This window comes from Megalobrama amblycephala, linkage group LG16 (assembly GCF_018812025.1).
Source record: "Megalobrama amblycephala isolate DHTTF-2021 linkage group LG16, ASM1881202v1, whole genome shotgun sequence".
In the NCBI taxonomy this organism is placed as follows: Eukaryota; Metazoa; Chordata; class Actinopteri; order Cypriniformes; family Xenocyprididae; genus Megalobrama; species Megalobrama amblycephala.
The window spans coordinates 15,498,701-15,517,753 of record NC_063059.1 but is presented as its reverse complement, the minus strand read 5'-3'; the positions used below and the strand labels follow the sequence as shown (position 1 = coordinate 15,517,753).

General features: G+C 44.6%; 1 pseudogene; it reads left to right on the top strand.

Moving 5' to 3' along the window:
- The first annotated feature begins 2,955 nt into the window (after positions 1-2,955).
- On the top strand, positions 2,956-15,920 carry LOC125249298 (annotated as a pseudogene).
- Positions 15,921-19,053: the final 3,133 nt, after the last annotated feature.

Sequence of the window (19,053 nt, the reverse complement as noted above, 5' to 3'; positions counted from 1 at the left end):
GTCATATATTTTTTTCCACAAGAGGTCAGCAGAGACACCCAGTGTGAGACATTTGAGTTATTTTAACAACCTTTCTTAAGGAGTTATTTTGTACTTACATGAGACAATGTGCTGAAATTATATTATTAAATTACATTATTAATAAATCTAGTAGTTTAGAGGTGAATAACATTTTAAAAACATCTAAAAAACAAAAAACAAAAAAAAAACATTAAAGATAGAAAACAATTGTAAACAAATAATGGAAATAATTAATGAAAACAATTGAAACCAAATAGAAAACAATGAGCTTTTCAGGATTCGCTCTGGATAGAGAGAATAAATGTTGAAATTAGGTGTTATATAATGTATATTTTAGTAAAGGGATGCACCTGATTGTGTTTAATATTTTCGTCCACAAATCTTGTGGGATTCATGATATACCATGTACATTTGAAGCAGCATATTTTTGCTGTCACACAATCCTACACATTCTACGATGTTAATATATATATAGGCATATACCACACACATATATGACTGTCTTTAATTTTAAGTTAACATATTACAACTGTTGGAGAGCAAGCAACATTCACATTCAGTTCATTATTTATGTACATCATGTGTTATCATGTGTAGGAACAGTGAGGTTTTAGTGGGAGATAGCAGCAGGATGCACTATGGGACGAAGGCAGGCCGGTTGAGGGAGTGTGATGCTCAGGGCAAGGTTCTGCTGTCAAACTTTGGGTCCTGGCATTCATGTGGATGTTACTTTGAAACATGTTAAATTGTTCAGGAATGGTTTGAGGAACATGACAAAGAGGCGTTGCCTTGGCCTCAAAATTCCCCATATCTCAATTGCATTGAGCATCACATGTGATGTGCTTGATGAAAAAATCTGATCCATGGAGGCCCTGATACCACACATTCAGAAATCTTGAGGAGTCCTTGCCTTGACCTATCAGAGAGGTTTTGGCTCAGTGGAGGATAAACAAAAGAAACCAGAGGACAAAAAATTCAACCTCAAATTAGTTTGTTGTTATAAAAATAAAAGTTCTTAAAATATTGTAATACCTCTTTGACAAAATCCCTTCTGTTTTTGTCTGTTACTGTTTTTCTCTGTTGTTAAAGAATTAGTTCTTTTTTTCTTTTTTTCAAATAACATTTTCATGATAATTTGCTCACTCCCATGTCATCCAGGATGTTCATGTCTTTCTTTCTTCATTCAAAAAGACCTTCCAAGTGGTTCCACCAAAACACTTTCATATTCTTCAAAAAGCTTACGCTGTGTGTCCTACGCCTTCCCTATTCTCCTTATGGGAAAAATGGAACTGGTGCTGTGTTCATTCTGTAAGGAGAATAGGGAAGACGTAGGACATACAGCGTAAACTTTTTGAAGAATACGAAAGAGCGGTTTTGGCGGAAGCACTTGGAAGGCGATCATTTGTTTATATAAAGCATATATATTTAAAATTGTTTTTCGTTTCTCTAGATAAGACCCTTATTCTTCGTCTGGGATTGTTTAATGGTGAATCCCCTTCATGAGCTCATAATGTGAGGATGTTAAACTGTGAAGCAAAGCTGCAAAGATAAACTAATAATGAAATGATTCATTCATGTTCATAATGATTCACATTATTCGATAAACTAATGACTTTAACACACTTCACCTGGGTTACAAGAGTAAAGTTATTGGTTTAGGCTTGTAAGTGCAATTATTTTTAAAATACTTATAGATATTGACTTAAAATAATTTCACCAACTTAGTTTGTTTGAGTATAAAGATACAGAGATAGTGTAGATAAACTGTGTGTTAATACAATACAACACTACAGTAAACTCTATACAGGCAAAGTCTGATGCTCATCTAATTTTATCCAAGCCCCGCCCATTCAGACACAAAGGACCAATGGAAGCTGCATATGCTGAGCAGCCAATCAGATTGAGCTGATGTCAGATCCAGTCATTGTGTATCTGACAGAGTTGGTGTACATGCTGTCTGAAGGTGAGAATATAGTAAAACTTTAACTGTAACGCTGACACTCAAACAGACTCTTGAAAATATACTTCCAGAAGTTTGTTTTTGTTGATGCATTTCTTTGAAAAAATACACTTTTTGGTAACTTTAATTAAAACTGGGTTAAAATTCAGTTTATTAAACAGGCTGAACTAATGCTATTGTTAACTGAACAGATAGAGTTGAATGTTGTGCGGCACTACAGAGGAAGTGCTTAAACTAACTCATACTCTACATTAACATGTTTCCAAACCTCAACAGTGAGATCACAGCTCTGAAAACAACACAACTGCTATAATTAATTCACTATTTTAGTTACGGAAGTGTAGGACGGCTATCAGCCATCTTAATATTGTGAGAAAGTCTTGACTCTGGAATAGATGAAAATGTCACTGTGAAACTTCATACAGACTCAGAGTTTGACTTAATGATTATTGAATAATCTGTATGATGACGATTCCATAATCACCATTATCATAATTGCAGAGATACAACAAACAAATGACCTTTATATGGACACTCATTATTTTATGTTTAGGCAATGATTCACTTTCCTTTAGTGTGTTTGCTTGCTGTATAGTTTTTTGTGTTAATGCACCTTTGAAAATAGCAATCATAAGTCCAATGTGTGTCAAATTGTCATTCAAAAACATAGAATATATTACAGCTTAATTCAAGATTTTATTAATTCCCATGACTTTTCCAGCTCTAGAAATCACACTTTTAAAATTCCATCATTTCACAAGTTCTTACATACATGAAATCAGATATAGTGTTTATTTGGTGTGCTGTCTGAAGGAGGGATTGGATTGAACCCAGAGTAATCCTCAGGTGGAGCATGCAATTGCGGTCCATTTATGCCGTAAGGCCTGTAAGTTCTCAGCCACCAAAGCTTATAGTGCCTCCGGACAGACTGCCTCCGCCTTGCATGCTATGGCCCTCCTGCAAGTACACAGTCTGAAGCACCAAACGAGCTGCATGAAGGTAGTTCTGAACTCTGGTTAATGCAGGAACTGCGTACAGCGATGGACTTTACCCTCAGGGCAATGAAAGTCACCGTGTGGGTCAGACGAGGCCCACCTTAGTGGTCCAGGAATGGCAGAACCTGACTGAGATAAAGGAGGCTAACTGGCTTACTCTGGCAATGGAGGCAATAGGGCCGGTCCCTCCAGCCGAGATGAGGTTGGGGATTTACAGTCCGTACTTATATACTCATATCCAAGAAAGGCGGTGGATCTGCGTGTCTTGAATCAGGCCCTGCACAAGCTTCCGTTCAAGATGTTAATGCAGGAACTCATCCTCACATGTATTTACCCCAAAAATTGGTTTGCAGTGATCAACCTTTTTTCTACCTCGACACAGACTCTTTCTACACTTTGTGTTTGAGTGTCAGCATTTCAGTACTAGATCTGTTCAGTACTGATACTGTTCAGCATTTCAGTACTGATCTCACAAGATCTGTTGTGCGAGCAGTTCAGCCTAACGACTAATTGGAGTCCAGGAACTGACGGTAATCATGACAATCAGCTAGTGTTGTTCGAACTGTTCAAGAAACTTTATCACCCAAAGAGTCACACTATAGTGTTGAAAAATACATGATTATACAAAACTTTATTTACTTTACATTTACTTTATTTAGCGACGCAACAAATGCATAGAATATCCTATAAACTGTGTTCGGATCAGATGTGTGTTGAGTCAGTGTGGTTATTAATATTCAGTTTCTCACACTGAAGAACATGTTTGACAGCTGCTGTCGTGTCAAAGTCTGTGTGGAAACAGAACGACTGTAGGTTAAACTCCCTGAGCTGTTACCATTGTGCTCTTGAACATCAACCATGAGTTGATCTTCGGGGACTGTTCCTGTTACAGTAGAAGTGTACTGTACATTACATTTAAACATCAGTGAAGAACAAATCAACACTTCTCCATTATGCACTGGCATCGTGTCACTAAATGACAACTATATACCAGAACTACACTCAGTTCAGATCAGAGGAAGTTCTTTCTTTAGACACGACCAGCCCTTCCTGTCTGAAGAAAGAGCTGTAACTATATATTGAAGAGAAAGACTGAGAGAAACAGAAAATGGCTGATCAGTGTGATCTGTGTCTGCTGGGACTGATCATTCTCTCTTCACTTCTCACAGGTAAAGAAATCTGGATTTTCTCTAAAGACATTTAGTGGAATTAGTCTGGAAAGAGTTGATTTGAACATGCTCAGTTTATTCTTGCACACATTCACGTTGTGATCTCAGAGTTGTGTATTGATACATACAGATCATACTGTATTATTCCTGATACTGGACATAGAGTCACTCAGACATCTGATGATCAACAATTATCTTCATATTCAGAGATTTCAAGAAAAGCATTTTATTCTGGAGAGTCTGATGTTTGTGTTCACGGTATTTGAATCATCTGCTTTTTATGCAAAATGTATATTTTCATTAATATTCTTCCTTTTATTTATTTAAAAAGCACAATTTATACAACAGCAGTTGCCCAAAGTGCTGTAGAAAGATAAAAATAAAACAGAAAATACAGAGGTAAATTCAAAGTAAAACATGCCTCAATCCCCAGTAGAATTAAAAGCCTGAGATGATAAATGAGTTTAACTGAGTTTATAAACGGATAGTTCCGGCTCTTGACTCTGATTGGTTGAGCTGCGTTCAGTGCCAGTAAGTGTGTACTGTTTGTTGCTGCGTCTGTCTTAGCAACCCCTCTTAGCAACGTAACCATATGTCTAATTTTGTTAACTGAAGCTTACAGCATTATGTAGAAGAGTATTGAGAGAGAGATATCGAGTGACCGAGTGTATTACCTGCATTCAGATTTAGCATTTTTCTTCAGGTCGATTCCATAGTCATCGAGAAGGCCAGGTCAAACCTGAGTTTTAATCTAGAGATGATTGACCGTTCACAAGGCCCTGCCCCTTTTAGTTACTGTTGCTATGTCTGATAAGCCATGTCACTCTCTCGCCACACATCATGTTCTCACACAGTGAAAAATAAGAGGAAACTGACAACGCACCGACAGACAAGACAGAGCAGGTTCCCATTCAGTCAGTCACGTTCAACGTTATGTCGATACTGACGTAATGGGGTCTCGCTAGGGAGCCCAATCACCTCCAAGGATACAAAACAAGCCAATGGGAATTGACCTGTGAGATTTACATGCCGGGCCCCTCCCCCCGGCATCCGGGTATAAATAGGGCCGGCATACTCACCTTCATTCATACTTTTGCTTCGGAGCCGATCAGATCGATCGTCCTTCACTTCAAAAAGGAAAAAGAGTGAATTTCTCTAAAAAGAGAGAGCAAACAGCAATTATAATTGCTACAGGGTTTCCTGACAACAGCAATTTTAATTGCTACCTTCACTCGTTCTGGTGGCCTGCTCGAGTCTCTCCAGTTGTGGGAAAAGGCACGCTCAGCGGTGGGGGTGACAGCGCGCTGCCCACAGGACGGTGCTACGCCCATCCCTGGGTGCTTCGGCTGGTGAGGTATACTGAAAGAGCAAGCACGGGCGATCAGCGTCTTTTTCAAGATGTCTTTTCGTCCGTGTGTTTCTGGATGCGGTCGTTTCCTGACCTCCTCTGACGGCCACGACCACTGTCTCACGTGTCTGAGTAGACCGCACGCTGAGTCAGCGCTTGTGGATGGTACATGCCCTCACTGCGAGGGCATGTCCATGTTGGTGTTGAGATCGCGTCTCTCCTTCTTTAACACGGAAGTGAGAGGCCCCTCTGTCACTACCCCAGCACCGGCGGCTGTAGCGGCCACCGGCCAGGCTAGTGCTCTGGGAGATCTGAGGATCACAGTGGGAGCCACTTCGTTGGGTCCGTCCCCACGAACCTCCCACTCCTCTACAACACCATGTGCCGTTGAGCTGCCGCCTGCTGTCGCGGGGCCCTCTTCGGGGGTGCCCCACGTCACTTTCGGCGCTCCGGAGGAGGATCGGATGTCGATCGCTGCATCGGGGAGTGGGCTGAACGGCTCGGAGAGCGACGATGACTCCGAGCTTCCGCCCTCTGGGGTGGTTTCTGGTGGACTCTGAGCTAACAGCCATGCTTGCCCGGGCCGCCGCGGGCATCGGTCTCGAGTGGAACCCTCCACCGTGTCCCGAGCGCTCGCGGCAGGATGACTGGTTTCTGGGGTTGGGGCGCAGCGCTCAGCCACGTCCCGCCCCAGTGCCGTTCTTCCCGGAGGTGCACGAGGAGCTCCAGAAGACCTGGCTGGCACCTCACACTGCCAGACTACGGTCCTCTGCCTCCTCCACTCTCACTACCCTCGATGGAGGAGCCGCCAAGGGGTACATGGACATCCCGCAGGTGGAACGTGCGATTGCGGTGCACTTGTGCCCGCAGTCCGCGGCCACCTGGCGGAATCGTCCACGTCTCCCGTCCAAAGCGGGTAAGACCACGGCCGCTCTCGCTGCCAAGGCTTACTCCGCTGCTGGACAGGCGGCTTCTGCCCTGCACGCCATGGCGATTCTGCAGGTCCATCAGGCGAAAGCTCTGAAGGACCTGCACGAGGGTAGTGCTGAACCAGGGTTGCTGCAAGAGCTGCGCGCCGCGACCGACCTCGCCCTCCGGGCGACGAAGGTCACGGCGCGCGCCCTGGGTCAAACGATGTCCACCCTGGTGGTCCAGGAACGGCATCTTTGGTTGGACCTGGCTGAGATGAGGGAGGTCGACAAAGCTCGCTTTCTTGACGCCCCCATCTCCCAGGCTGGCCTCTTCGGCGACACTGTCGAGGACTTCGCCCAGCAGTTCTCGGCAGTGCAAAAGCAGACGGAGGCCATTAAGCACATCCTGCCCAGGCGTGATGACGCCACCAATCCGCCACGGGCCGTGCCTTCGTCTGCAGAGTCCTCCTGCGGCTCCGGCTCCTGTGAGGTCGGAACCCTCCCATCCTCCTCGAGCCACCCGCAGGAAGGCTACGCCCCCCGCCCAGCCCGCCAAACCGCCTTCAAAAAAGAAGAAGAAGGCGAAGAAGCGGCCCTGAGACGGGAGACCCGGAGGTTTCGGATGCTGCTCGGGAGACGGTGACCGCACAGGAAAATCCTGTGTTGTTTTTTTTTTCTGTTCCGCCGCTGGCCGCGAGGCCCACTTATTCAATAAAAGAGCAATTTCCGAAACCTCTGGGTCATAGAAGAAGGTCTGCGCTGGGGGTGAGCGAGCCTTTGCTCCCTCTCTCTCAGCCACTCCTTCCTTCACCACGGGCAGGGTCTTGGCGCCCCGGGAACGCACTGCCTTCCCACGCCACCCTGCCCACAGTGCTCCATGCTGCCCCCCCGTGGGTACTTCTGTTGTCCGGATGGTTCCACTCGTACGGAGTTTGTGGGCGTGGCTACGCCTTCCCAACCCGTCCCGTTGGCTCATTCGGACAATCAGACTCGGCTACGCGATTCAGTTCGCCAGGCGTCCCCCCAGGTTCAGCGGCATTCTGTTCACCTCGGTGACAGGTCCCAACGCCTCTGTCCTGTGGGCGGAGATTGCGGTTCTTTTGGCGAAGGACGCAATAGAGCCTGTCCCTCCGGCCGAGATGAAGTCTGGGTTTTACAGCCCTTACTTCATAGTACCCAAGAAAGGCGGGGGGTTACGACCGATCCTGGATCTGCGTGTCTTGAATCGGGCCCTTCACAAGCTCCCGTTCAAGATGCTCACGGTGAAACGCATTCTCACGTGCGTTCGCCCCCAGGATTGGTTTGCAGCCATCGACCTGAAGGACGCGTACTTTCATGTCTCGATCCTTCCTCGACACAGACCGTTCCTACGGTTTGCGTTCGAGGGGCGGGCATATCAGTACAGGGTCCTACCCTTCGGGCTGTCCCTGTCTCCTCGCGTCTTTACCAAAGTCGCAGAGGGGGCCCTTGCCCCGCTCAGGGAAGTGGGCATTCGCATCCTCAACTACCTCGACGACTGGCTCATTCTGGCCCAGTCGCGAGAGCAGTTGTGCGAACACAGGGACCTGGTGCTCAGGCACCTCAGCCAGTTGGGGCTTCGGGTCAACTGGGAGAAGAGCAAGCTCTGCCCCGTGCAGAGCATCTCTTTTCTCGGTGTGGAGCTGGACTCGGTCAACATGACAGCACGTCTCACCAACGAGCGTGCACAGTTGGTGCTGAACTGCCTGAACTCGTTCTCGCGGAAAACAGCGGTCCCACTGAAACAATTTCAGAGGCTCCTGGGGCATATGGCATCCACAGCCGCGGTCACGCCGCTCGGATTGCTTCATATGAGACCGCTTCAGCACTGGCTTCACGACCGAGTCCCGAGGTGGGCATGGCACCGTGGCTCACTCCGTGTGGTCATCACACCGAGTTGTCGCCGCACATTCAGCCCGTGGTCGGACCTTGCTTTTCTACGGGCCGGTGTGCCCCTAGTACAAGTGTCCAGGCATGTTGTTGTCACAACAGATGCCTCCACCACCGGCTGGGGTGCCATATGCAGTGGCCAGTCGGCGTCGGGCTCCTGGACAGGACCCCATCGCCATTGGCATATCAACTGCCTCGACCGCTGCTGCAGGGCAAGCATGTACTGGTCCGGACGGACAACACATCGACGGTAGCGTACATCAACCACCAGGGTGGTCTACGCTCCCGTCGCATGTCGCAACTCGCCTGCCATCTCCTCCTGTGGAGTCAGCGCTGACTCAGGTCGCTGCGCGCCTCCTACATCCCGGGCGAGCTCAATCGTGCGGCCGATGCGCTCTCACGACAGCTCACGCTCCCGGGGGAATGGAGACTCCACCCCCAGGCGGTCCAGCTGATATGGAGCCGGTTTGGGGAAGCACAGGTGGACCTGTTCGCTTCTCGGGAATCCGCCCATTGCCAGTTGTTCTATTCGCTGACCGAGGGGACCCTCGGCACGGATGCACTGGCACACAGCTGGCCCCGGGCAAATATGCGTTTCCCCCAGTGAGCCTCAGGGAGGATGAGGAGCAAGTCTTGCTAGTTGCGCCATACTGGCCCAACCGGACCTGGTTCCCGGAACTCATGCTCCTCGCGACAGCCCATCCCTGGCGCATCCCCCTGAGGAAGGACCTCCTTTCTCAGGGGCAGGGCACCATATGGCACCCGCGGCCCGATCTCTGGAACCTCCACGTGTGGTTCCTGGACGGGATGTGGCAGACTTGAGTGGCCTACCGTCCGCGGTAGTCGACACCATCACTTCGGCCAGAGCCCCCTCTACGAGGCGCGCCTATGCCATGAAGTGGAGTCTGTTCGTTGAGTGGTGTTCCTCCCGCCGGGAGGACCCCCGGAAATGCCCGGTCGGTGTTGTGCTTTCCTTCCTTCAAGAGGGTTTGGAATGGAGGCTGTCCCCTTCCACCCTGAAGGTCTATGTGGCCGCCATCACAGCGCATCACGATGTGCTTGATGGCAAGTCACTAGGAAAGCACGACCTGATCATCAGATTCCTCAGAGGCGCCAGGAGGTTAAATCCTCCTAGGCCTCGCTTCATTCCCTCCTGGGACCTCTCTGTTGCCCACTCGGGCCTCCGGAGAGCTCCCTTCGAGCCCCTTGAGTCAACCGAGCTGAAACATCTGTCTCTCAAGACAGTGCTCCTGACCGCGCTCGCCTCCTTCAAGAGGGTTGGGGACCTGCAAGCATTTTCAGTCAACGATTCGTGCCTGGAATTTGGGCCGGACTACTCTCACGTGATCTTGAGACCCCGGCCTGGATATGTGCCCAAGGTTCCCACCACTCCCTTCAGGGACCAGAGGATCGGAGGAGGCAGACCCAGCCCTTGCGTTGCTGTGTCCCGTTCGTGCTCTGCGCGTTTACGTGGACCGCACGCAGAGCTTCAGAAGCTCTGAGCAGCTCTTTGTCTGTTTTGGAGGTCAGCAGAAGGGAAAAGCTGTCTCCAAACAGAGGTTGGCCCACTGGATAGTGGATGCCATCGCCTTGGCGTACCAGTCCCAAGGCGAGCCGTGCCCCCTCGGGTTGCGAGCTCACTCCACTCGGGGTGTTGCTTCTTCCTGGATGTTGGCGCACGGCGCCTCTGTTGCAGACATTTGCAGAGCTGCAGGCTGGGCGACACCGAATACATTCACGAGGTATTATAACCTCCGAGTGGAACCGGTGTCCACCCGTGTGCTTTCTACTCGTAGATAGCCATGGGTGTTCGCTTGCTGTGCCATTTCCCTCAGGAGAGGGAATGCGAGCACTTTTCCCGCTCCCCGGTTCAGTTCCCCGTAACGGCGGACCCTGTGGAGTTCCTCCTGCATCCTGCGGCAGCCAGACGCGGCGGAGGCGTCCGGCGCCAGGCCCAGTACTCGTGTGTATGCCCAGTTGGTCTGCCCTTGTACTGGGCTAGATGCCCATATGCTGTGATTCCCCTCGGGTAATCCCATATGTGTTTGTCCATGGTAAGGTTTCCCTGTCGGTAAACCCATGTCTTTCCCTGGGTGGCTTCGCTTTGCCCCGTCTCTGATTGCTAGTCGTTCCTCCCGGAAGGTAGGACCTACATCAGAGATCTTCCATATGCGTTACTGTTCTCAGACCAGTCCATATGTGTCTTCCACACGTTACCTCCCTTCGGGCAGGGTGTGGTCTCCGTAGCTTCCCCTCCTCGGGGAACGCTTTCCTGGCGTTTTTGTCGTTGCTGAAAAACGTGGGATTGAGTTCCGAAGCACTCTTCCCCGTGGGGTAGGAACAGCAGCTTCGACTTCTCCACGGTAACACCCTGTCCTCTCCATCCTCCGGTATGGAAGACATTCCTGGGCTTACTCTGGGCGCTGGAGGGTTGTGAGTATGGGCCGCACTTGCATTGGCACGCCTCGGCCTGCCAGCATCTGCCTCCCTAACACTCGTAACGTGGTTCTGTTGCTATGGCGCTTTCCACGGGACCCCATTACGTCAGTATCGACGTAACGTCGAACGTGACTGACTGAATGGGAACGTCTAGGTTACTGGTGTAACCCCCATTCCCAGAAGGAGGGAACGGAGACGTTACGTTCCCCTGCCATAGCTTTGAGTCACCGCTGAGCGGCCAGATATCTATCTCGGCTCCTCAGCAAAAATATGAATGAAGGTGAGTATGCCGGCCCTATTTATACCCAGATGCCGGGGGAGGGGCCCGGCATGTAAATCTCACAGGCCAATTCCCATTGGCTTGTTTTGTATCCTTGGAGGTGATTGGGCTCCCTAGCGAGACCCCATTACGTCAGTATCGACGTAACGTCTCCGTTCCCTCCTTCTGGGAACAGGGGTTACACCAGTAACCTAGACGTTACTTTTGATATCAAACAAAGTCTCACATTTCAAATTTTGTAACTTTTAAGAAATTTAAACAATAAATACCATTTGTGACTCTTTAATGTGTCGTGACAGATCGCTCATCAAGAGGCTCATGAACCGGTCATCTCTGCTTACTAGTTAATTTATATCATCAAATAACCAGGAATGAACCACATTTCAACCACAGAAAGATGTCAGTACACTCATTACACACAAAATGTCGGTTTCAGCGTTACGATTGGTTAGATCACCTGTCAATCAAACCCGGCGAAGGGTCAATTAAAGCAGCTGATCAGAGGAACTAAGAGATCTAGTAGATGTCTGCTGTTTTAAAGGTCTGTGAGGTAAGGTGGTGCCAACCCATTTAAAGATTTGAGAACAAACAACAAAAGCTTCAATTCTCTTCAGAAACGCACTGGTGACCAATGAAGAGAAGATAAAATCAGGGTAAAATGCTCTTGTTTTCACGTCCCTGTCAGCATCAAGCAGCTGCAAACGTGACAACGCTGTCTGACTAACTCCTCTATACAGAGAATTACAATAATCAAGACTTGAAGAAATTGTAATATATAACGAATGTAGCGGTTCGTACAGTTATTAATTAATTTATGGATGAAATATGAATATAATAATTCATAAGGTTATGAATAAATTATGATTCATATATCAACCCAACGGGGAATTAAACATATATTGTGAATCAATTACAACGAATTATAATCAATTACATATATGATTAGTTCTGGTTTAATAATTATCTAGAGAAACTGTTCGTTTGTCCAGCAAACTAAGTCCCTCACAGAATATTATAAACAGAGTTATTTTCTGGCCATGAAAATAACTAAAGCATAAAGCGATCGAAAAACGTTAAAGTGACTTGGTTTTCAGCTGAAAGAACAAACAGAACCATCGAGCGTGAATAACGTTTTAATATATGCAAACTACGAATACAGAGGTTATACATCTAAATATATATACAAGAATACACATATATATACACGAGAATGAAAATGAAGAAAAGACAGGGAAAGAAAGATGATCAAAGAATGGCAAATTACACAGTTAAACCCTTTTGAGAGAGCCAGCACAGAAATCAGTTTAGACAAATTTAAGGTAAATGATAATACTTGCTTATTGGTTCAAGTCCGTGAGTAGCAGTTTCAACGCGCTTGGCTTGGTCCTTTCCGAGAGGGTTTCTCCGGCGGGGTTTTCAAAAGAGGTTTAAACTTAAGTAACTTAACCGAAGAGAGAGAGAGAGAAAGGAAGTGGTCCTCCCGAGCTGCGCGCGTGGTTGGGAAGCGCGGTCACCTGAGGCGTCCGGGGAGACGTGCACGAGACGATCGGGAGGTCACCGGGAGAACCCAGAAAAGGTGTGTGTTGTTGTTTTTATGGAAACCCAAACTAACACACCTCCTGAATTGTAGCGGCCAATAGATGCGCAGCACTATCTGGCGGGCAAAGTTCCTTGGTTTGGTCTCCTAGATGAATTTGCATACTTAGTGGCCATCAGACCGGATTTCGAGATCGAGTGCTTTCTTCACAGTATCATTAAACACATAGAAAAATGCATATGTCAGCCATGTGACCCACCTCAGTAAATAGCTCGAGTCCGGAGCTTTACGGAGAGACCAAACTCGCCAGATTAGAAAGGCATAGACAAGAACTTATGGTTTACAGACAAAATTGTATCGTTAAAATGCACACTAGCACAAATACACTACTTTAAACACTAGGAAACATGCATAGGCCCTAAAATATATGAAATATATATTTCAGCATAGTGGTAGGATACATATACAGTTAAAAATTTATGTTTGTGTGTTTCTGTATGTGTGTCTGTGTGTGTGTTTTTGTGTGAGCCAGTGTGTGTGGGTGCTGGAATGTGGATCTGGCCCATAGTCCACATGAGGGGCCCCTTTGATGTCCTAAGAGCAAGGAAATTGGGCCTGCTGTGTTACCTCGGAGGGCAACAAAGGTGTCAAGTGGGCTCATCTTTAGTAGACTGTTCGGAGCCGATTTAGTGATTAAGAAACAAAGTTCATCAGGTTAAAAGCATTCTGAAAACTCCAAAGTTTATTGTCTCTGAACGGATCCATCCAGACGTTACAAAATAAAGGCATGAATGACTTTCTCAAACTCCTTAAAAGAGAGAAACGTCTTGACTTTATCCAGAAGTCTCCAGTGGAAAAAGCTGGATTTGACAACAGCATTTATTTGCTCATCAGATTTAAAAGCTTTGTCAAATAAAACACTCAGATTCTTCACCACCATTTTATTATACGAGACCAGAGGACCAAGATTAAAATTATTAGTCATTAGTTCAAATATAATAATCTCTTTGTATTGGTTTCGTTGAGTTTAAAAAATGTAAAGACATCCAGCCTTTTATACAAAATATAAAGTGACGTGAAGTGTAGCCAAGTATGGTGGTGTCCTATACTCAGAATTTGTGCTCTGTATTTCACCCATCAGAGTGAACACACACACACATACAGCAGTGAGTAATGAAGAAACACACACACACTGTGAACACACACCTGGAGCAGTGGGCAGCTGTTTTTGGCACCGGGGAGTGATTGGGAGTTCAGTGTCTTGCTCCAAAACACATCAGTTGTGTGTAAGAGAGCGCTGTTCATTCACTCGTCACACACCTATATTCCTGCTGGCACTGAGACTCAAACCTGTGACCTTCAGGTTACAAGACTCTCTAACCATTAGGGGCCAGATTTACTGAACAGGGCTTCTGAAAGGGAAACTCCTACAAATGCATATTCAATAAGCTCAGCTGCAAAGATAACTGTGTCCACACCTTTACAGCGCTAATTTCTCACTGTGTGTCTTTAGTAAATCCTGACAGGAGATTTTAACACCAAAAGAGGGTTTGTGCTGGAGCAAGCTCTTAGTAAATCTGACTACAACTGCCCCTAATATATCATAATGATCAGTCAAATATACTGTGTTTCAGGGTCCAGTGGAGTGAATGAGACTGATGTGTTCATCAGTTCTGCTGAAAATGTCCGTCTGCCCTGTAATAATGCACTTTCTGACTGTAAATCAACACATTGGATCTACTATAACAGATATTCAGAGACAGTTGAACTGATTAAATTAGGGATAAAGGAAAAAAACACAGAGAGACATGAGAGACTAAGTCTGGGGTCTGACTGCTCTCTGAACATCAAGAACGTCACAGAAGATGATTATGGATTTTACAGCTGCAGACAATCTGTGAATGATGAACAACAAACTGATGCAGATGTTTTTCTTCATGTTCTTCATGGTAAGTTTATGATTATGTGATCAATTAAAAAAGGGCAGATTCTCTCTTTAAACTCACATGATGATTGAAGAGTCTGTGATTTGTGTCTTGTGTTCAGTTTTCATCATCATCATCATCATCATCCTCATCCTCACAGACTGAGATCAGTCCAGGTCGCTCTGTGACTCTCTCCTGTCAGTTGTATTCTGGATTCTCCTGTGATGATTGGGTTCGTTCTAAAGGACTTCATCTGTTGTGGGTGAATCAGGCTGGTGTTGATCTGAAGACAGACTCCAGATATCAGATATTATTCTCATCATATTACTGTATCATCACTCTAACTACAACACTCCTGAATGAAGATGACAACAGAGAGTGGAGATGTCAGCTTACTCTCAGAAATCAACTCCAGACCTCAGTCAGATACACTGTCAAGTATTCAGGTGAGAAACAACTATTACTACTGTAAAATATGATGCTAATGTCCTACAGATGAACATCTGAACATTCATCTTCTCAAACTCTGAGAAGAAATCAAGCCAAACTACAGCAGCAGCTCCTACACAAGGTTCATGATCACATGATCACTGTCACACATCATCAGTCTCTCACTTCACTTATATGTGTCATGATGTGTTGAAGTGAACTAACAGACGTGATCCACAGGTCCAGCTGACACAGCATCAGAAACTGAAGTCAGTGTGACTGCTGGATCATTATTCAGAGGTACGACACGTTCATTTCTACTGACAGCTTTACACCATTAAACTATCAGTCAGTCTGTAAATGCTTCATCAATAACTGTTCATAGTTGAATCCCCTTGACTTCAGTCATGTCCAGTTTCTCTTCTTCTTCTTCTTCCACACATGTTTCCTGCAGTGATTGTGATTATTGTTGAGATGGCAGTGTTTGCTGCTCCTACTGTGATTCTTCTTCAGATCATCTGTGCAAGAAGAGCTGGTGAGTTTGAGCTTCACACAATCTGATGATTCACACTCATCTGATCTGGATCAATCATGGTAAAAACACATACGAGAGGTCAGTCCATGCTTTTATTTTGCAGGGAGGAAGGACTCGCAGCACCCAGAGGAAATAGAGATGCCTACAATATTACAATAAAACACTGCTGAGTTTGGAGACCATCTGAAACGAGATTTAAAACAGCAAAAACTCACAGAGGATTGTTCATTGTTTGATTTTCTTCTTCTCAGAAAACAGAGAAAAACTCCCTGAAGAAATAGTGACACCATCAAGTTTAGATTCAAATATCCTTTACAAATAAAAGGCCAGATTTATGTTCATTTATATGGTTTGATGGATATTTTCCTACAGTGTTGAATGTCATTTTCTTGTGCTTCATATATAAACTGCTTTAAATATAATATTAAATACAGTAATGGACAGACTCTTTGTAAAATCCTCTCTCTGTTCTGTGTGATGAAGATGATTTGCTGATTCTCATATCTTATCTTTTCATTCCTGTTTTTAGCATCTTTGTTCATTTTGAATTATTTCTACTAATTTTCTTAATAAACCTCTCTAATTTTTAATATGTCTCCTTTCCTGAGATGTTTGTCACAAATATGGTGATTCATGAGCTTGTAATGTGAGTATGATCAGCAGCAAAGATAAACTAATAGTGAAATGATTCATTCATGTTCATAATAATCCACATAACTTTATTCTGGTTGGTTCAGAAATCCACTTTGATAAACTGATGACTTTAACACACTTGACCTTCTGTCACAGCCGGGTTACAAGAGCACAGTTATTGGATGAGAGAAAGACTGACAGAAACAGAAAATGAGTGTGATCTGTGTCTGCTGGGACTGATCATTCTCTCTTCACTTCTCTCTGTTCTCCGACGACAGTTCTATCTGTCATTTTGTTGTTCAGCGTCTCTTTGTGTTGTGCTGGATCACATGACTCTTTGTGTTGTAAAAGTAGACTTGGCAACCCTCCACTCCAAAACCCCACCCCTTTCATGCACTTCGAAGTGCGCGGCCCCTGAATTGGGACAGTAGGCTTGTTCGAGATGCATCGGCGCTGCGCAGACCGATCGGCGAATGACATCAAAGTACCGCGAGAGCAATTGGAGACCAGACGACTCCTTATGCTTTTGAATCGCTCTCGCGGTACTTTGATGTCATTCGCCAATCGGTCTGCGCAGCGCCGATGCATCTCGAACAAGCCTACAGCTTTAGTTTATGTTGAGTACTCGTTTATCTGAGTGGGATCACCTGTTCTTCCCCTCTTAATGGGAGAAATGAAGGTTTTTAAAGCTTTGAATCAACTGAACCAATTGCTTCACAATTTGATTCATTGTTTGGAAGCATTTGAAACATCACACCCCTGCTGGTCAGAACAGTGTAAAAACAGAAAGTAAGAACAGCATTTGTTGCAGTGTGTTCAGTGGACAGCTCAGCTAAACAAGCCAGTAAGAGAGTGTGTGCTGTAGTTATTTAGCTGTAGAGGTTGTTGAAGATGAGAGTCATTAATGTTTTTGTTTTATGTTTTATATGTGTCATATTGTGAGAAATAACAGTATTGTCTTTCAATAGAGCAGTTTTATATTCTTTTCTCATATATTCTGACTCAAATAATCAGTTTCTAACAGCAAACACTCAGAATAAAGTGAGATGATCTGAATGTCTTGTTGAATGACTGTTGATAGTCTGAGGATCATCAATATTAACAGAGAAACTGCTGAAAACACTCTTTATTTCATGTCAATAGTTCCTGTTTTCACCTCATTTATTATGCTGATGTCTTCAGATCTGCTGTAAATTGACACTTAAAGCTCATTTCATTGCTGTCAACAGACTGAGGGGATTTGATGACTACAAATATCTACATTTATTTCTGTCTTTATGCTGCATCTGTTTTTCTTATTATTTATATTTGGAAGAATTTACATTATTTATATTCTCTTATCAAGACATCAATATAAAACACACTTAGTAACTGATATATTTTTATTTTGGCAGATCAGCTTCTCCTAGTGCAGTTCATCATTTGTGAAGGTCCTCCCACAACACATCATCAGTGAAGCTCCTCCCACATCACTCACATCATCAGTGAAGCTCCTCCCACAGCAGTTCATCAATAAATGCTGGAATATTCCCAGCATCAGAGCATCAGGAAGAGCTGAAATCTGCAAAGACTGAGTTTATTAAAGAGGACAGTGAGAACATGAGTGATCCAGAACCCTGCAGAATGAAACACACTGAAGATACTGAAGAACAAAGAGGTTGGTGTTTATTCTTCATTCATTCATGATGCCGAACAACATTCATGATAGAAAGATTCAAGCACTTCTGCACATTTAAACAGTCAAACTATGAAATGGTACAGAAGTTTCTTGTTTGTGTTCAACAAATGGTCAGTAAAAGGACGTTTGAGAAATTTTTATATTGATTTTCAACATCAAGTCAAGTAAATATTATTTTAACTGATTTATTTTAGATTTATTTTACATTTATTTTATATCTGGTTCAAAATTTTCGACAATGTTACTGTAATTCTAGTCATTATAGTTACTGATGTATTTATCATAAATTATAGAAGTTATTCAGACCTCAACCCTAAGCCGTGTCATGTGCTTGTATAAAAATCATAATAATGAGTAGAGATGCACCGGAACCAAATATAATTGTATATGTTGTATATGTGTTTTTAACACATTTTTTCTGATTTATTTTGCAATTTTTTTCACTTTTGTATAAATTAAATTAGCCTTTTATTATTTTGTCTTGCTTTTCAAAGAAAAAATCAATTGCATAATACATTTTAAAAATATTATTTAACACTGAACATTTTTCAACATCCCAGCAGACATTTTACCAACAAAGCTCAATATAACTGAATCCTCTGGGGTCTGAGGGGGTTTTGGGGCAGATGTTTTGACATGCCCTGATATTTGTGCTTTTATCAGTTTCTTAAAAACATTTTTCTGATTCCATTGTATAAAGCACAATGATAGACATGATAGATGATCGCACCGGCGCCTCCATGTCATGCAGTAAACACGCTCTCCACACAAACACATGGACATGAGCCAGATAACAGCGCACATTGATCGAACCAGACTAACATTAGAGCGAGAGGATTGTAAAGTCACTACTGCTTACATGTTTCAAGTGATAAGCCATATTTGATGTTGATGAATGATAGGCGAATGTTTGAGTTTCCTGATAAGTTTTTTGTGACTAACCGACTAATCAAATCTTGGTCGATCATGCCTCTTCTGGCTCACTAACGGTTAGTCGACTATTAGGGGTCAGTCCTATATGAAACAATACAGTCATTTATCTTTTGTAAGACACTTTTAGTGTCAGAATTACTGTATGTGTCGAGGGCGTGAAGCATCATGAATAATGCTGTGATTCACACCTGAGGAGACAAAGACCCTCCGCTGGGCCTGTCAATGACAAATGTGAAGAACTAGAGAATGAATGTGAGGAGACTTGATGATTTAATGTGTTGTTTGAAGATTATTCACAAAATCAAGTTTACTTTAAAAGAAGTAATCTAACTATACATATACATACATGTGA